The following is a 16036-nucleotide window of genomic DNA, read 5'->3' as shown; positions in this document are numbered from 1 at the left end:
CGGTTTCTTATGCTCCAAACAAACATGTCTTCTTCCACCAGGAATTGAAATAAATGTCTAGCTACAGAAGAGACACCAGGGACAAACTCCTAGATTTTTTTAGTTAATCAAATGGGGACTCTATGTGAAAATGAATTAGAAGAGCTTGTTGTTTTTATTTAGACATTGCATTTCCTTTAGATTTTCTGCTTACATTGTGAGCCAGGGTAAATGTTCTTTGGTATAAAACTGAACATTTGTGTAAATGAGTTCCTAATGATAGAAAATAGACAGCTGTAGTAGAATAGAGCTGCAAAATCACCAGAGGGAAGGAATTTGCTCAAAACCGTCCGGTGTGTGTGCGTGGGAATGGGAATGAGAAGGGTTCGTGAGGGTGTTCTTACCAAACTTAGGATTTTACAACCGATTTTACAAAATTAGGAATTTCTTCTTTCCTCCCTTTGCTTCTGGAGATGTACTAGTAAGTAGATTCTCAATTAAATCAAGCATTCTCAATTAAATCAAGCATTCTCAATAATGTGTCTATTAAGCATGGAAGACTTTGTCCCTGTTGGGTAAATTCTGGTATTTATGCTTTCCATTTGCTAAACTCACCGTGAGTCCACAGAGAGAGCTGCAGTATAGCAGAGCCTACAGAATATGAATATTGCTAATTTGTCTATTGAGACAAAGAAAATTTTGGTTTATAGTTTACAGTTCAGACATATTTGATGGCATAAGAGAACCCCGTTATACATGGCATGTGGATCATCGCAGCAAATGATTAATCTGTTTTGTTTTGTTTATTGACAATATCTTTATAAAAAAAAGCCTCATAAAGCACTTGAAAAAAATAGACCTGGAGAGTTTGGGGAATACTCAATGTTTAAGAGAAGCAATGAACAGTAAATAATATTTTTCGGACTCCTACTATGTTTTAGGCAATATTATCTCAAGACAGATAAATTATTTAGTCACATATTTACAGATTACGGAACTAAAGTTCAAAGAGATTCATAATTTGCCAAAGTTACATAGCTAGTAAGTAGCTGAGCTGGCATTTGAGCCCAGGCCTGTTTAGGTAAATGTAAGTACTTCCCTACATTGTAATTTTTTATCTTATTCTGACAGGTGATGTTAAGCATTTGAAACCTAGCTAATTCAGAAATTTAACCAAATCAGCTGGGTAACTGTGAAAGAATCAGAGTCCCAGGTCATTCCCACAGAGATTCTAAATCAGAAGATTCAGATGGGGCCCAGGAATCTGAGTTTTTAACACGCTCCTCCTGCCCTCCCAGTGGGTCTGCAGCAGATAATCTTCTGACCTCAAACGATTGAAGAAAACACAGGCCCAACTCAGTGGACCAACTTTTCATGATCGAAGAATCCCCTGAGGACCTGATGAAAGCCCTGGACTTTTTTTTCAGAAAAATGCACATTTTACACCCAAAACTTTGCATACAACTTTAGGGAGTTCACAGATACTCTGAAGCCATGGACACTTGGTCTCCTACATGTCCCAATTAAAAGTGGCCTAATAAGAAGCCCCTTCCATCTCCCCACCGAAAGATGTCACTCTTCAGCCTCAAACAGCCTCAAAAAGCCACCCCAAAAGATGCCAGTGTTTTTATTTGTTTTCCTTTCTCCTCAACTACAAAGTGAAGAGTTTCTCAGGAAAATGAGTTTACTGTTTGTAAAGGAGCTTCCCCTGTAAATAGAGCAGACTCTGGTTCGGTGCTTCAAAAAATTAGGTTGAAACAAACGATAATATTTTCTACACGATGAAAGCTGACCTGGAAATTAAGGTGTTGTGATTAAAACCAACAGTAGGGACCACAGATTAATATGGGCACAACCAGAATGAAGGATCATGAAGTTTACTTTCCCAAAAGCCCCTTCTCTAACTTCTTTTCAATCTCTAGGTTTTCTCTTAGGTCTCCACCTTAAAGCTAGCTTTTGCATCATTAAGTAGCTAAAGACTTATGCAGCATATCTTTTGAAACATGTACATAAGACAGAGTCCTCAAAAATTTTTACCATTAAAAGGTTCTGGATTCTGTAAAATAGGAAAAGCATAAGGAGAACATGTAGTTCTCTGTGTAGGACTGGCGTCTTGATAAACCTATGGCTAGAAGTAAGAGGGGAAGTGTCTGCAAACACCCTGAATGTACATAAATGTCATATGTTTACTATCTTTTCTGGGGAAAGAGTCCATGGCTCTCATCAAATTCTTAAAGGAATCTTTAACTAAAATTTAAAATGTAATCATTTGTAGGAGGAGTCTTGTCTCACAAGACCAAGACAAGCAAACAGGGTGACAGAGCCATGTGGTACGGGCTTGGTGAGCATCTTCTTCAAACATAAAGCAATAGTCAACATTGTATATGAAGTATGGACACAGCATTGTCAGAGCACATGTCCTGATTTTGGTGCCCTTCTTCACCACTCTACCAGAAGGTCCACTTTTCCAGAAACGTGTCTTCCTTGGTATGAGAACAGAAGCATGTATTTTGGATCAGGAAGACTTTTATCAGTGACAACGCAGATTATACGTACCTCTCTGACACCGAATGTACTTGTAAATCAAGAATGATCATTCCTAATTCATCAGGTTACTGGGAGGCAGAAATGAAATAGCATATGTAAAGCTCCTGGCACAGTGTCTGCACAGAGGAGGCACTCAGAAATGTTTGTTTTTGTCCCTCTTGCCCACCACCACACTAAGATTTCCCCCATGACAGGAATGCTGAGCTCTCACTATCTACTGCTCAGCTAGAGCTGCACCTATCAGCCGGAAGGAAATCAGGTTTCCTTAGGAATTCCCACTTTCCAGTCTCCCCTCCGTCACTATTGTAAAGGTAAGCGAGGACCTCAGGCACAGAACATGCCTGAGGCTAACAAGAAGTCACAAGAGATGAAAAGACATCATCCCTCTCCTTGGAGTTGCCAGACCCTAATAGGGCAGACAGTACCAAAAATTAGTTAGCAGAAGCCACAGGGCGTGGAATGCTAACAACACACATATAAGCACCAATATTCTACACACATGAAAACAAGCTGTGATAGAAAGGACAAAGCCATGTGGAGTTGATTTAGGAAACTGTCACAAAGAAAATAATTATTGAGCAATATTTTTTAAAGTAGGGGAAGGGATATAATTTGAGACAAAGAAAGAGGAGGGGAAAAAGCTAAGAAAGGAGGCTAACGTGCCATAGGGGCGGGCTTGGGAAGGAGGTGGGCATGGAGCAGATTTGCGGGGCAGCAGGAGAAGCCAGACTTGAGGGCCTGTGAAAAGCTGACAGCAGTTCTGTGTGGGGGAAGGCAGGCAGCTAATTTGTAGAGACCCTTGAAACCCATGATTAGGAGTTTTAATTTAATTCAAGAGGCAATTGGAGCTATTGTAGGCTTCTAAGAAGGGGAGTGATATGATCAAAACGATGCTTGAGGACAATGGTTCTTGCCGCTGTGAGCAGGGTGGATTAGATGAAGGAGACTCTCAGGCCGGGAGGCTGATCTGAGGTTATTCCAGGAATGCAGGGTTACAGGCACATGGCCTAGAGCAGGGCTCTGGGCGTGGGATGGAAGGAGCAGAACCAAAATATATTATGGAGGGTAAACATTCATTCTTTCATTTTAGAACCAGACACTGGGTTAGGTGCTGTGATAATATGGGGAACAGGCACAGAGGCTGGGATGGGGAGAGACAATTAGGCAATTATAATATGGTGAGAAAAGTGCTGTGACCATTGAACCAGAGACATATAAGAGTGCATAGCAGGAGCAGCACTTAACAGAGTCACGGGGAGGGATACAGGTGGTCAGGGAAGCCTTCCCTGAGGAAGTAGAGTTTACCTTGGCAATTTAATGAAGGATCGAAAATTAACTGACTGAAAAATCACTGGGGGAAATGTTCTAGGCAGGAAGCCTCAAGATGAAAGGGTAGGAGTGGAGCCATGAAGGAAAGGAAAGAATGCTTTCTAGAAAGGCTCAAAGGAGCAAGAAGGGTGGGACCAGACCAGGAAGGGCCTTGAGTCTGCAATATGAACTGTGGACTTTATCCTTAGGGCAGTGAAAGGCCAGGAGAGAGACATGGTTCATTTTTCATCTTAGAAAAATCTCTCCGGCAATTGTGGGAGAAAAGGATTGGTGATGATTAGGATAGGAGACTTGCATAGTCTAGGCAGAGATGATTGGGAAATAGAGACGGAGACATAGATATTTAGGATAGAGAATTTATGGGATGAGAAAGAGATTGAGAGGAAGAGAGTATTAGCAGGATGTCATTAGCCCAGTGAGGGGAGGTCATTCTCTAGGGTCATACAGCCAACCTGTGGAAGCATCAATGTTAGAATCCAAGTCTCCCATTCTTTTTTGTTTGTTTGTTTTTTGGCCACACCGCAAGGCTTGTGGGATCTTAGTTCCCCCACCAGGGATCAAACCCTGGGCCCCCTGCAGTGGAAGCATGGAGTCCTAACCACTGGACTGTCAGGGAATTCCCACCTGATTCTTTTTAAAATGAGTATCTTTCATATCTCTCCTCATCATGCTCATGTTTTCCTTTACATTGTCCAATATACCTGTATGATTTGTAATGGATGTTTTAAGCTCTTTGTCTGCTAATTCCATTACCTCTGTCATTTCTGGATCTGTCTCTACTGGTTGATTTTTCTCCTTGGTGTAGGTTATATTTTCCTGCTTCTTTGTATGGCTGATAATTTTTATCAGATGCCAGACATTGTGCATTTTACATTGTTGGACACTAGATTTTGTTGTATTCTTAAAGAGTTTGGGACTTTGTTCTGACGTGCAGCTAAGTTATTTGAGTTTGATCCTGTCAATGCTTTCTTTTAAGCTTCTTTAGGGCAAATTTAGAGGAGGCTTTAGGACTTCTGCTTTCAGCCATGGTGGCGTAACAGGGACTGGATCTACTCTCCCACCTGAAACAATAATAATGAACCAGATTAAATGTATGAAACATTGGTCATCAGGCAATGAAGGATAGTGACCCCTGAGAGATAGGAAACAAATGAGGTGAGTCCTGTGACTGCCCCAGCTTTCTGCCTTGAAAGGTTACCAGGCCACAGCAAAGAAAGGTCGAACTTGTGTGGATCCCGTTGGACTCGTGAATCAAGGAGATGGAGCTGAGAGTCTGGGGAGATAAAGGCAGCTAAAGTTCACAGGACAGAGTGCCAGAGAAGAGAGAGCTGAACAAAGAAAGAACTCCAGAGATTTTCAGAAAATCACCTTCAAATATTCAAGAGTATTTATCAGCACAAGCATGTGGAAAAATGATCCAAGGCTGAAGAAAGAACGATCTAACAGGATCAGAGAGAATACTACCTGGCACTTGCTCAGGGCTAAGAATAATGTCTGTTCCCACCAGCCAGCATAGAAAACCTCATAATTCATGGAGCATTGGTAGAGTCCTCAGAAGGTCTTGCCTCAATAATGGGGAATGATTATTAGTCCTGGACTAAACACTGCTCTAGTTTACTCTAAAATATCATAAATGCGAGGCCCCAAAAGAGCAAATGATTTCTAAGTAACTTAACTGCACTTCAGAACAATGTTGAAGAATATTTATAAAAATTCAAAAATACCCATCATCCAACAAGGTAAAATTTCTAATGCCAGTCATCCAATCAAAGATTACCAGGTATGTAAAGAAACAAGAAAATACGCTCTATTTTGACGAGAAAAAAAATCAATTAATTGAAACCAATCCAGAACTAGAGGAAATGTTAGAATTAACAGAAAATATTAAAACTGTATTTTCCATATGTTCAAAAAGTTACATAGAGACATGGAAGGTATTTTAAAAGACCCAAATCTAGAGATTAAACCTGAGATAAATTATACACTGCATGAGATTAGTAGCAGATTAGACATCACAAATTAGTGCGATTGAAGAAAATATTCAAAATGAAATATATAGAGAAAAAAGAAATTTAAAAAATGAACAGAGCATCAGTGATCTGTGGCACAACTTCAAGCAGACTATATGCACATAATTAAAGCCTCCAAAGGGAATGGGTACAGAAAAATATTTGGAGAAATAATTTCCAAACTTTGATGAAAACTACAAGCTCACAGATCCAAGGAGCTCTAAAAACAAAACAAAACAAAACAAAAAAACCCAAGCATGAGAAACATAAAGAAAACTACTCCAAGGCATATCATAATCAAATTGCTGAAAATCAGTGATAAAGAGAAAATCATAGAAGCAGGAGAGGAGAAAAAATATACATTATATACAAAGGAACAATTAAAATGACAGCAGATTTTTCATTGGCAGTTAAACAATGGAACAACACTTTAAAGTACCGAGAAAAGAAAAACCCAACAAACTGTCAGCCTAGAATTCTACATGCAGCAAAAATATCCTTGAGCAAACCACAAAAAAAATGTTTTCAGACAGACAAAAGCTGGAAAAATTCATTACCAGCAGAACTGCACTACATAGGACTCATTATTGTAGAGTTAATTTAGCCCCTCTACAAGAGCAAGCACTCTACGGTCTCTATTCTGACTGGATGAAATACAGCTACTCCTAACCCTGTGTGGGCTTTGAGCATTGATCATCCTTACCGTTTTCGCAAGGCCGTTATTCCCAGGCCTTGCGGGGTTTCCTCTTATACATGTTCAGATCAGTACTCAGCCAAACACTCAAAGGGGGCTCCCCTGGAGCCCTCTGGAGCTCTCTTTCTGTTTACCTCCCTCCACTCTGGTACTGTATGCCACAAATTCCCCAGACTCTGATCTCTGTCTTTCAACTTGGCAAGATTATCAGGTTGTTTAGATTCCTTCTTCTTGCATCCAGACAATGAGCTAGAGTGCTGCTAAGGCATTCCTTGTTTCGTTCCCTTTTCTCAGAGATTACAATTCATAACCCGTTGTCCAATGCCAGGAAACTGTTTCAAATATCTTGTCTGGTTTTCCAGTTGTTTATGGTAAAAGGAAATTCCTGTAGTATTTAATCCTTCCCAGACTGCAACAAAAATCTTTCAGGTTAATTTTAACTCTTCCAATTGTCACTGTGCTCACTGTCTTTGGGAATCAAACTCTGCCAAGTAAAATGCAACTCCAGTCCAGATTATAGGGGAAATTTGGGGTGGGTGGGGGGAATGTTTACCTGGAGGGGGACCTGAACGAATGAGGGGCAGAAAGAAAGCAGAGAAAGAAGTCAGGACGATGTCCAGGTCTCTGACTTGGGTGTTGAGGGGCTGGTGGTGCTATTAAAATGGCATGAGTAGAATCTGGGCATGTTGACATTGAAGTTTTGATAGACGATAACTTAAATCTTGGGAAAAGAGATCTGGGCTGGGCTGGAAAAACAGATTCCAGTGTTATCATTGTACAGGTGACCATTCAAGCTTGGGAATAAATGTAATTAGGAAGAGAAATATAAAGGAAAAGAAAAGTAAGTCAAGGGCAGAATCTTGAGTAATGACATTTTGGAGGATAACAGATAAAGAGAGAGGTGTACAAAAAAGAGACCGAGAAAGAGCTTTGGGAGAATTGGAAGAAAACCTGGAAGAGAAAAGAATGATTAGCTCTGTGAATGAAACAAAGATAGTACTGAAAATTGACCATTTGCCTTGGCAGTTATGAGTTCAGTGGTCTTTGCGAGAGCAAAGTCAGTTAGGTGGTCTGGAATGAAGCCAGGCCGGAACAGGTTTAGGAGTGAAAAGACAGAGAGCAAGTGAAATGAATGGAGGGGACTCAGAAAATTGGATGAGAAGGGAAGGAGGGAGATACAGTCACAGCTGGAGGAAATCAAGGACCTCAGTAGGATACATTTTTTTTCTTTTTAACTAAAGAAAACTGGAGTTGTTCGTGGCATGGGGGCTAAGACCCAGTAGAAAGGAGAAGTTTGGAATTGGAGAGAGAGAAGATGCATGATGGAGGAAGTCCTACAGGAGCGCATAGGAGGACAGAATCAAGCACTCTAGGAAGCCTGTGATGACTGCTTTCTGTGCAGTAAAACAACAATTTGTAAGGAAAGTAATTATGGATATTCTCTCTTTCCACCTCTTCCTTCTCCTTTGTGCAACCCCTTTCCTGCTCTCCAAAAAATATACATGATTTATATACTCTGTAAGTTTGGATTGTCATATATCAGGTTTCCTTAAGGCAGAATGCCTTCTATATTTAGAGTGCAGGACCCAACACTCCCATTGTGTCCCTCTGAGATTGTTGGCTAGAGAGCATGGGCTAGACATCCAATTATCTTTTGTGAGTCAAACAGTGTTTTGGGACCTATTCAAATGTAATATATCCTGTCAGGGAAAGTCTCATGGGCTCAGTCATTCAGTGACTATTCATTGGGCATTGGATACCACTGGGGTAAAGGGAGGTCCCTGCCCTTGAGGAGTCTACTCTCCAGTTGTGGAGGAGACAGGTACACAAAAGACACTAAACTGGCGATGCTAACCGTGTGTGCTGAGCGTGTACAGTGTGGAGGTGCTGGAGAGAAGGTGATCAACAGTTTGGGTGGGTTGTGAAAGGCTTCTCAGAGAGGCAGGGCTTGAGCTGGTCCCTGGAGAAGGGCTTTCTGGGCTGGAACGTCATGTGAGCAAGTGCACAGAGGTTGTATTGTGTTGCGTGTTGAATGTGGTACATGTAAAGGGCAATCACACATACTGTCTGACCGTGGCTGTGGGTCCAGAAGTGGGAAGAAGTAATGCTGGAAAGGTGGTTGAAACATTTCTCAAGATAGGGGCAGAAGGCAAGGCTGACACCAATTATCAGAAGCACCTGTACTCCTCATTGACACCAATAATTAAAAACAATGTGTTGGATAAGCACTATTCAGCGCCTATTGGAAAGAAATTGCTAAATGATGTTTTACAAAGTCATCTCAATTTGCCCACAAAGGCACGAACTGGACTTTAAGCAAAGTGAAATCCTTTAAAAATGGAAGCGGAGATTTCCTTTTTGTGTCAAACTGCTGCTAGCGAGTGAAGAAATTTGGGAGAATAATGGACATGCTCTATGTCTTGATTGTGGTGGTATTTATATGGGTGCAAATATTTGTCAAAACCCATCGAATTGCACACTTAAAATGGGTGTGTTTTATTGGATGCAAAGTATACCTCTCAAAAAAGTTTACTTTTGTTTGTTTTGGGTTTTTTTTGCAGTACGCAGGCCTCTCACTGCTGCGGCCTCTCCCGTTGCGGAGCACAGGCTCCGGACGCGCAGGCTCAGCGGCCATGGCTCACGGGCCCAGCCTCTCCGAGGCACGTGGGATCCTCCCAGACCGGGGCACGAACCCGCGTCCCCTGCATCGGCAGGCGGACTCCCAACCACTGCGCCACCAGGGAAGCCCCCTTTTAAAAAGCAATTTGCACAATAAAAAATGAGAGTGAATCCAAAATAAACGAACAAATAAATAAATAACTGCCCCTGAAATTCCTTTCTTTCAGCTGAGCAATACCATTTTGGAGATAGTTTAGGACTTCTTGAGAGTAAGCAAGAAAATAAAAAGATTCTGAGTTACTAAGATGAGTGAAAACAAAAATTTCCAATGAACTATTATGATTATTAACCAGCCAGCATGGGTTTACGTAATTAACTATCCCAGAGGTTTTATGACTTTCATTTTCTTTTGCCTTTAAACATGTTCTTCAATAAGCCAATCATGGGGAAGCACTTCAGGTGGTGAGAGGCATAAGTTGCTGGGTGTAATTATCTCCCTTAGACACTGCATTAGGGCACAGATACACTTAAACTAGCATTTTAGAATCTCTCTTTTCCAGCCTATAGTGTATGTGCTTGTTGCGTTATTTGAGAATATCCAATTCTACTGTAGAAGAAAGAAAAACACGTGAGGTGGATAAAACTCATAAGAAGGATTCAGCATAGATAGAAAGTAAATGAGTAGTTCATGAGAAATAAAACTCAGGATCTGATAAGTATACATGAGTGAGCAAATAGCCTATGAAACACAGAATTCATAAGATGTGCTAAGTATTAGGTAGTCATTGGTAACTCGTAAAATATGTTATATGTTAAAAAAGATCAACAAGAGTGTTACTCATAGACAAAAAGGGATAGAAAGACATGTCATACGTTATGGATTATGCTACCTCTAGGCTGGTAGTTATGTCATCCCTAAATCAGTAACCTTTCAGTGATCTCAGTATCATCCTTTATGGCCCCATGTGTGTGCTGCCCCAGAAATGCAGCTGAAACTCATAACTTTAGTAAACTAATTGGCACACTTTGACTCTGTACAGGTGTACTTGCCCTGTGTCTTTCCAATAAAGCAAGCATGGGGTAGCTCTAGGTGCGTTCTTTCTACTGAACCCCCTACCTTGTCCAAACTCAACTCTGGTCCTTCTAACTACAACACAAGCAGAGAGAGAAGACTGATCTTCCTTCCATGCTGCTTGCCCTCATTCTAAGGATGTTAACCACCCCCCCCATCTATGTCCCCCTGTTTCCCATTCTGTTTTAAATAGATTCAATAAATAATGTTATTTAAGAAATTTAATTTGGTCCATAAGCCTTTCTATTCCATGACCTCTAAGAAAGCTTTGCTGGGAGTGAAACTGGAAGCTGTCATTCCTTACAACACAGCCTGATTTGGTGGATAGTTAAAGCAGTCTTAAATTCATTTGATATTTTTAAACATATTTAAGATGCAAATAAAATTTTATTCCTGAGTTTCCAAGCTAAGACAATGTTTATCCAATCAAGTCCTTTTGTCACATGCCCTGCCAGGTAGCATGAGTGCTTATGTGGTTACAGAGAGGGGGTAAAAAAAACAAAACTCTTTTCTGCAGAGAAAGGAGAGGAGGAAGAGGGAGTTAGAGGAAGAGGCACATCCCTCCATGACTCTCATTCATTCACTGATTCAATAAACACTTAACGAGGCTCCACTATGTTCCACTTACTGTGGAAGGGCAAGAGTGATAAAGAAGATAGAGTCCCACCCTCAGGGAGCACACTTTCTCCAGAAGGCCCCAAAAGCCTGAAACATGAACAAATAAGTGAGCTTTGTGCAGGAGAAGCATTTGTAAAAGTCTATAGGAAAGAGAGGTGGTTGTGGATGCACCTGCTCAGGTGTGTGTGTGTGTGTGTGTGTGTGTGTGTGTGTGTGTAAAAGAAAGCAGACCTCAGAGGATGTTTCAGTTCAGCACTCTTAAAGGAGGAAGAGGAGTTTGCTTGGTGAACAAATGCCCACATTTTGGCACCCAGTAGGAAGAGTTATTATCAGCAAAGACCCAGGCATGTGAAAGAATCTGAGTGTGGGACATGGAGGAGATGGGTGTGAACAGAGCATAGAATATAGAAAGCGAGAGGGAGCTGACAGCACTGGAAGGTGGGCCAAATAGAAGACTGCAGTGAAAAGTCCATAGGCCTCTCTCTCTCTCTCTTCCCCCTGCCCGCTTACATCCATTCTAATAGCAAGTCCTCCTGTTGGCTCTACCTCTACAAGACAGCGAGTCCAGCCACTTTTCACCACCTGTATGACCCACCAGGCCCAGTTGACTGTCATCTGTGTTGGACTGTGGCAATAGCCTCTGAACAGGTTCCCCTACTTCTGTCCTTATGCAGCCCTCCCAGCATTCTACTCAACATAGGATAGCCAGAGTCATCTTTTCAAAGCTGAGGTTACATCAAAACTCTCCTCTGCTGAGAATCATTCAAAGCTCCTCATCTCACTCAGAGTAAAATCCAAAGTCCTTACAATGCCCCCAAAATCCAGCATGATCTCTCCCGACCTCTGCCTCTGATTCCAAGCACACTGGTGTGCTCCTCTCCACCACAGTGCCTTCCTTCCTCTGTGTTCCCTCTACCTGTGGAGCTTTCCTTGCCCCGGTTTCCACTTGGTTCACTCCCTCACTTCCCCTAGTCCCTACTCAGTGGCTTTCGCCCAGAAGCCTTTCCTGACCAAGCCAGGATAGCGCTGGCCTTCCCTTCGCTCGTGCCAGATCCCCCTCACTTGTTTTCTTTTCCCTGTAGTACTTATCACCATCTGACATACTATATACTTACTTGTTTATGTATTGTTTGTTTCCCCCATAGAAATCAGTTCCACAAGCGCAGGGTTTTGGAGTGTTTTGTTCACTGCTGAATTCCCAGCTCCCAACACAATGCAAGGCACACAGCTCATCCTCTGTAAATATCTGGGGAATGAATGAATGAATGAATAAATGAATGAATGAAGAACTGTGGAAGGATTTTAAGCAGAGGAGTCTCGTGACCATATTTGTGTCTTAGAAAGATTCCTCTCAAGGAGGCTGAGACTTAAGCGGGGAGATGGACAAGAGGTATTAAAGGTCCTGCCACAGAGGACTAGATTCTAGACATAGTCATTAAAAAACAGAGATCATGGGCTTCCCTGGTGGCGCAGTGGTTGGGAGTCCGCCTGCCGATGCAGGGGACACGGGTTCGTGCCCCGGTCCCGGAAGATCCCACATGCCGTGGAGCGGCTGGGCCCGTGAGCCATGGCCGCTGAGCCTGCGCGTCGGGAGCCTGTGCTCCGCAATGGGAGAGGCCACAGCAGTGAGAGGCCCGCGTACCGCAAAAAAGAAAAACAAAAAAAAACAGAGATCAAATGTGTGTTTACAGACTGACTGAGATTAGAGGTACAATAAAGAGTAATTTCAATGTGACCTAGCAGATAGTATTAACTATAGGCAAGGGATCTTGGGAGGGAGAATGAGGGCATAGATAGGACAGATTCTGTCCCAAGGGGGTTACAATCAGGTGAGTCATGGGCACAAGAGAGGTTTGATGCAAATGCTGGGAGAGTGGAAGAGGGAAATATTTGATTTTCATGAGTGGGGGAAGTTAGAGAATATGTTGTGCAAGAGGAAGTCTTCAAGTTGGGTCTCAAAAAATGGGTAGAATTTTGAAGGCAAAGACTGGAAAGGGCAGTGAGATGATAGATTTTCAATTTCACCATCTCTACCATCACTTACACAACTTTTGATGGAGTTGCTAATGAGTTGAGAAATAGTTCTTTCTATACCGTAAAATAAAATTTTTAAAAAGAGAGTGTGGGACACAGAAAAGCTGAAAGGAAGAGTCAGGATAATTCACTATCTGGATAATTTGGAGAACAAGTGAATCACGCCAATAAGATTTTAAGAAAACAGGGACAAAATCACTTCCTTGATCAGATGCGTCACAAAGGGAACAACAACAAAAATCATCCAAGCGAGTAACTCTGCTGACTCCTGGACTTCGACCTGGGATTTGAAGATCCTGGATAAGCAGGATTCCTACATAAAGGCTGGCAGTCATGCTGGCTTGCAGAGCTTGCCTACATTTTAAATAAAACTGTCAGATTAAGCAATGCCTGGCTGAAGTATATTATTAATACAAATTCTTAACTGTCAATTAGTTAACTGGCTAGTAGAAAGAACCTGGTTTATAAGATTGCTGCTAATGAATACAATGCTTTGTTCTCAGGCAAAACATCTGCTTTGGATATGTAATTAGAGGAAAGGCCCCTCCCACACTCCCCATAGGGAGAACATGTGCAGCTTTATTCAAAGGAGCTTATTATACCTGTGAGGGGTCAAAGTCTGTGGATTTGTGGCTTATGGTATTATGACAGATTACAAAATCACTCCATTATGCTAGTCAATCTGTTTCCAAGCACCTAGCGGGGAGCTAGCCGGCGGCACTGGATGCTCTGAAACAAGATTCCCATTGGTTTACTTCCTAAGGTCTTATGATAGGTCAGCTGTTGTTGACATCACCCGACAGCTCACATGTCAGAGCCTTTCTGTCTGACTTCTGCCTCTGTTACTGCCAAGCTCTCCTCTGAGAGCCGGCCTGTGCCTCAGGCCACAACCAGGCCCTAAGAAGAGCTTAAGCGGATTTGAAATCCACGGGTAGCCCCATCATTTGCGCTAATGACAAGGAAAAGGAAGCAGAACACTTAAACCCTATGTGTCCTTTGTTTCTGACTCTTCCTCTCTCCTACCCTTCCCCCATCCCTCCTCTTTTTATTTTCTATTATTTCCCTAGTTCCTCATCCCACTCCTCCCATAGGCATATGCCTTCTTATGAAACATTTAGAGAGGAGAGCAGCTAGTTCCAAAAGCCTTTGTTTCGAAGTCAATTGTCACATGTACCTACAAAACCATTTCAAACTCAAGAGGTTGAAAGATATTTGATATTTGCCTGATACTCCAAAGAAGTGGTTTGAAGGAAAGTCAATGTTATTTCCTCAGCAGAGTAATAATTACTTTTAAAGGGTTTTCTCCCTCATAGTCTACTTTTCCAGCAGTGCCTTGCTATGGGCTGGATAGTGTGTGCAGGAAGGGAGGGGGTGACTAGTCTTCATTCCTGCCAACTATGCCCTCCTTGTCTAATTTCTGCAATTTTCCAAAGAACCCAGAGTTTATGAAGGTGAAATTGACTGGGGGATGTGACATGCCAAATCATAATATTTATAAGACTTAATGAGCTGGAATAAAACCGCAATTTTCAAGTAGTAACATCTGAAAGAAAAAAATAAAAACCATATCCACAGGGGCTAGGAGGAATGGAACTGCTTCCCTGAGATGGAGGAAGAGTTTGGCTCCAGTGGGAAACCAGCACTCACTGTTGCCAGTCGTTGGGGAAGTCACACCCCTTGGAAGACACAGCTGCTTTTCATCAATGAATACTATTTAGGTGACCATTAGGAACTGAAAATACCTATGCTAAGACAAGACATGAGAGAAACCTGAATGGACCTAGGGGATAAATGGTGTCACCCAGAAGGGCTCTGCAGTTACCAAAGTGGGAACAGAAGCTGAGCCGATTAAGGGTCTTGTATCAGTCACATCTGTAATTGATAGTTTAGTGTTATTTTTGCCCCGTGTCTTCTACGTATCCTTAGAGCTCCTGCAGCCTTATTCAATGGTTCCATTAGTACAGTGTGCCATTGGACTGCACCCTCTTTGTAAGGAAGACTGTCTGGATCTACAGGGCTTTTACCTGGTGTGTATAAGATGTTCTCTAACACGTATAGAGAAGGGAAGTTAGGAAGAGATCCACTGTAGGTGAAAAATGGAGGAACTGGGTCCTGGAATATTTGAAACAAGAGCCTGTGGTATAGTGCAAGGAACATGGGCTCTGGCACTAGAAACACTGGGATCTGATTCATGGCTTTCATTTACTAGTTCTGTAACCTCGAACCAGCTACTGAATTTTCCTGAGTCTCGGTCTCATCATATGTAAAAATGAGTTTAATATAATTGGAACTACCTTGGGAGAAAAACAATGTAAAAAATGCCCGGGGGGGGCTTCCCTGGTGGCGCAGTGGTTGAGAGTCCGCCTGCCGATGCAGGGGACACGGGTTCGTGCCCCGGTCCGGGAAGATCCCACATGCCGCGGAGCGGCTGGGCCCGTGAGCCATGGCCGCTGAGCCTGCGCGTCCGGAGCCTGTGCTCCGCAACGGGAGAGGCCACAACAGTGAGAGGCCCGCGTACCGCAAAAAAAAAAAAAAAAAAAATGCCCAGGGTAGGGTCTAGCACATAACAGGAGCTCAGTAATGGGTAGCATTTTTTTTTTCAAAAAATCATTATTTGTTTTGAAACACTGGGCACTTTTGTGGAGTCCAAAGGATCCTAGGCTTTGAAAGGTGAAGGATTCAGGAACCATTTCAAAATCTCATATTGTAGAACAACACTCCTGAGACTGCTTCATGTACTAATGAAAATTCTGTGGTCTGGGCAATTTACAAAAGACAAAGCCCCTTATGTCTTTACTCCCTTAGAGTACAAGATCTCTCAGGAAAGGGATGGAGGCTTTCTCATCTCTGTGTCTCTAGAACCTCCCAATACTGCTTGGATATTCTCTTACTGAGGAATTCAGACAGATATGTCTTGGGAAACATTACAAGGGACTGTTAGAATGCAGCCTAGTTTTAGGAAAATTCCAATTAGAAGAAATTGCCTTGGGGGTGGGGGGCAGGATGAATTGGCAGATTGGGATTGACATAAACATACTACTATGTATAAATAGATAACTAATGAGAACCTGCTGTATAGCGCAGGGAACTCTACTCAGTGATCTGTGGTGACCTAAATGGGAAAGAAATCCAAAA

The sequence above is a fragment of the Phocoena sinus genome, chromosome 12 (genome assembly GCF_008692025.1).
Source record: "Phocoena sinus isolate mPhoSin1 chromosome 12, mPhoSin1.pri, whole genome shotgun sequence".
In the NCBI taxonomy this organism is placed as follows: domain Eukaryota; kingdom Metazoa; phylum Chordata; class Mammalia; order Artiodactyla; family Phocoenidae; genus Phocoena; species Phocoena sinus.
This window is presented reverse-complemented; position numbering follows the sequence as displayed.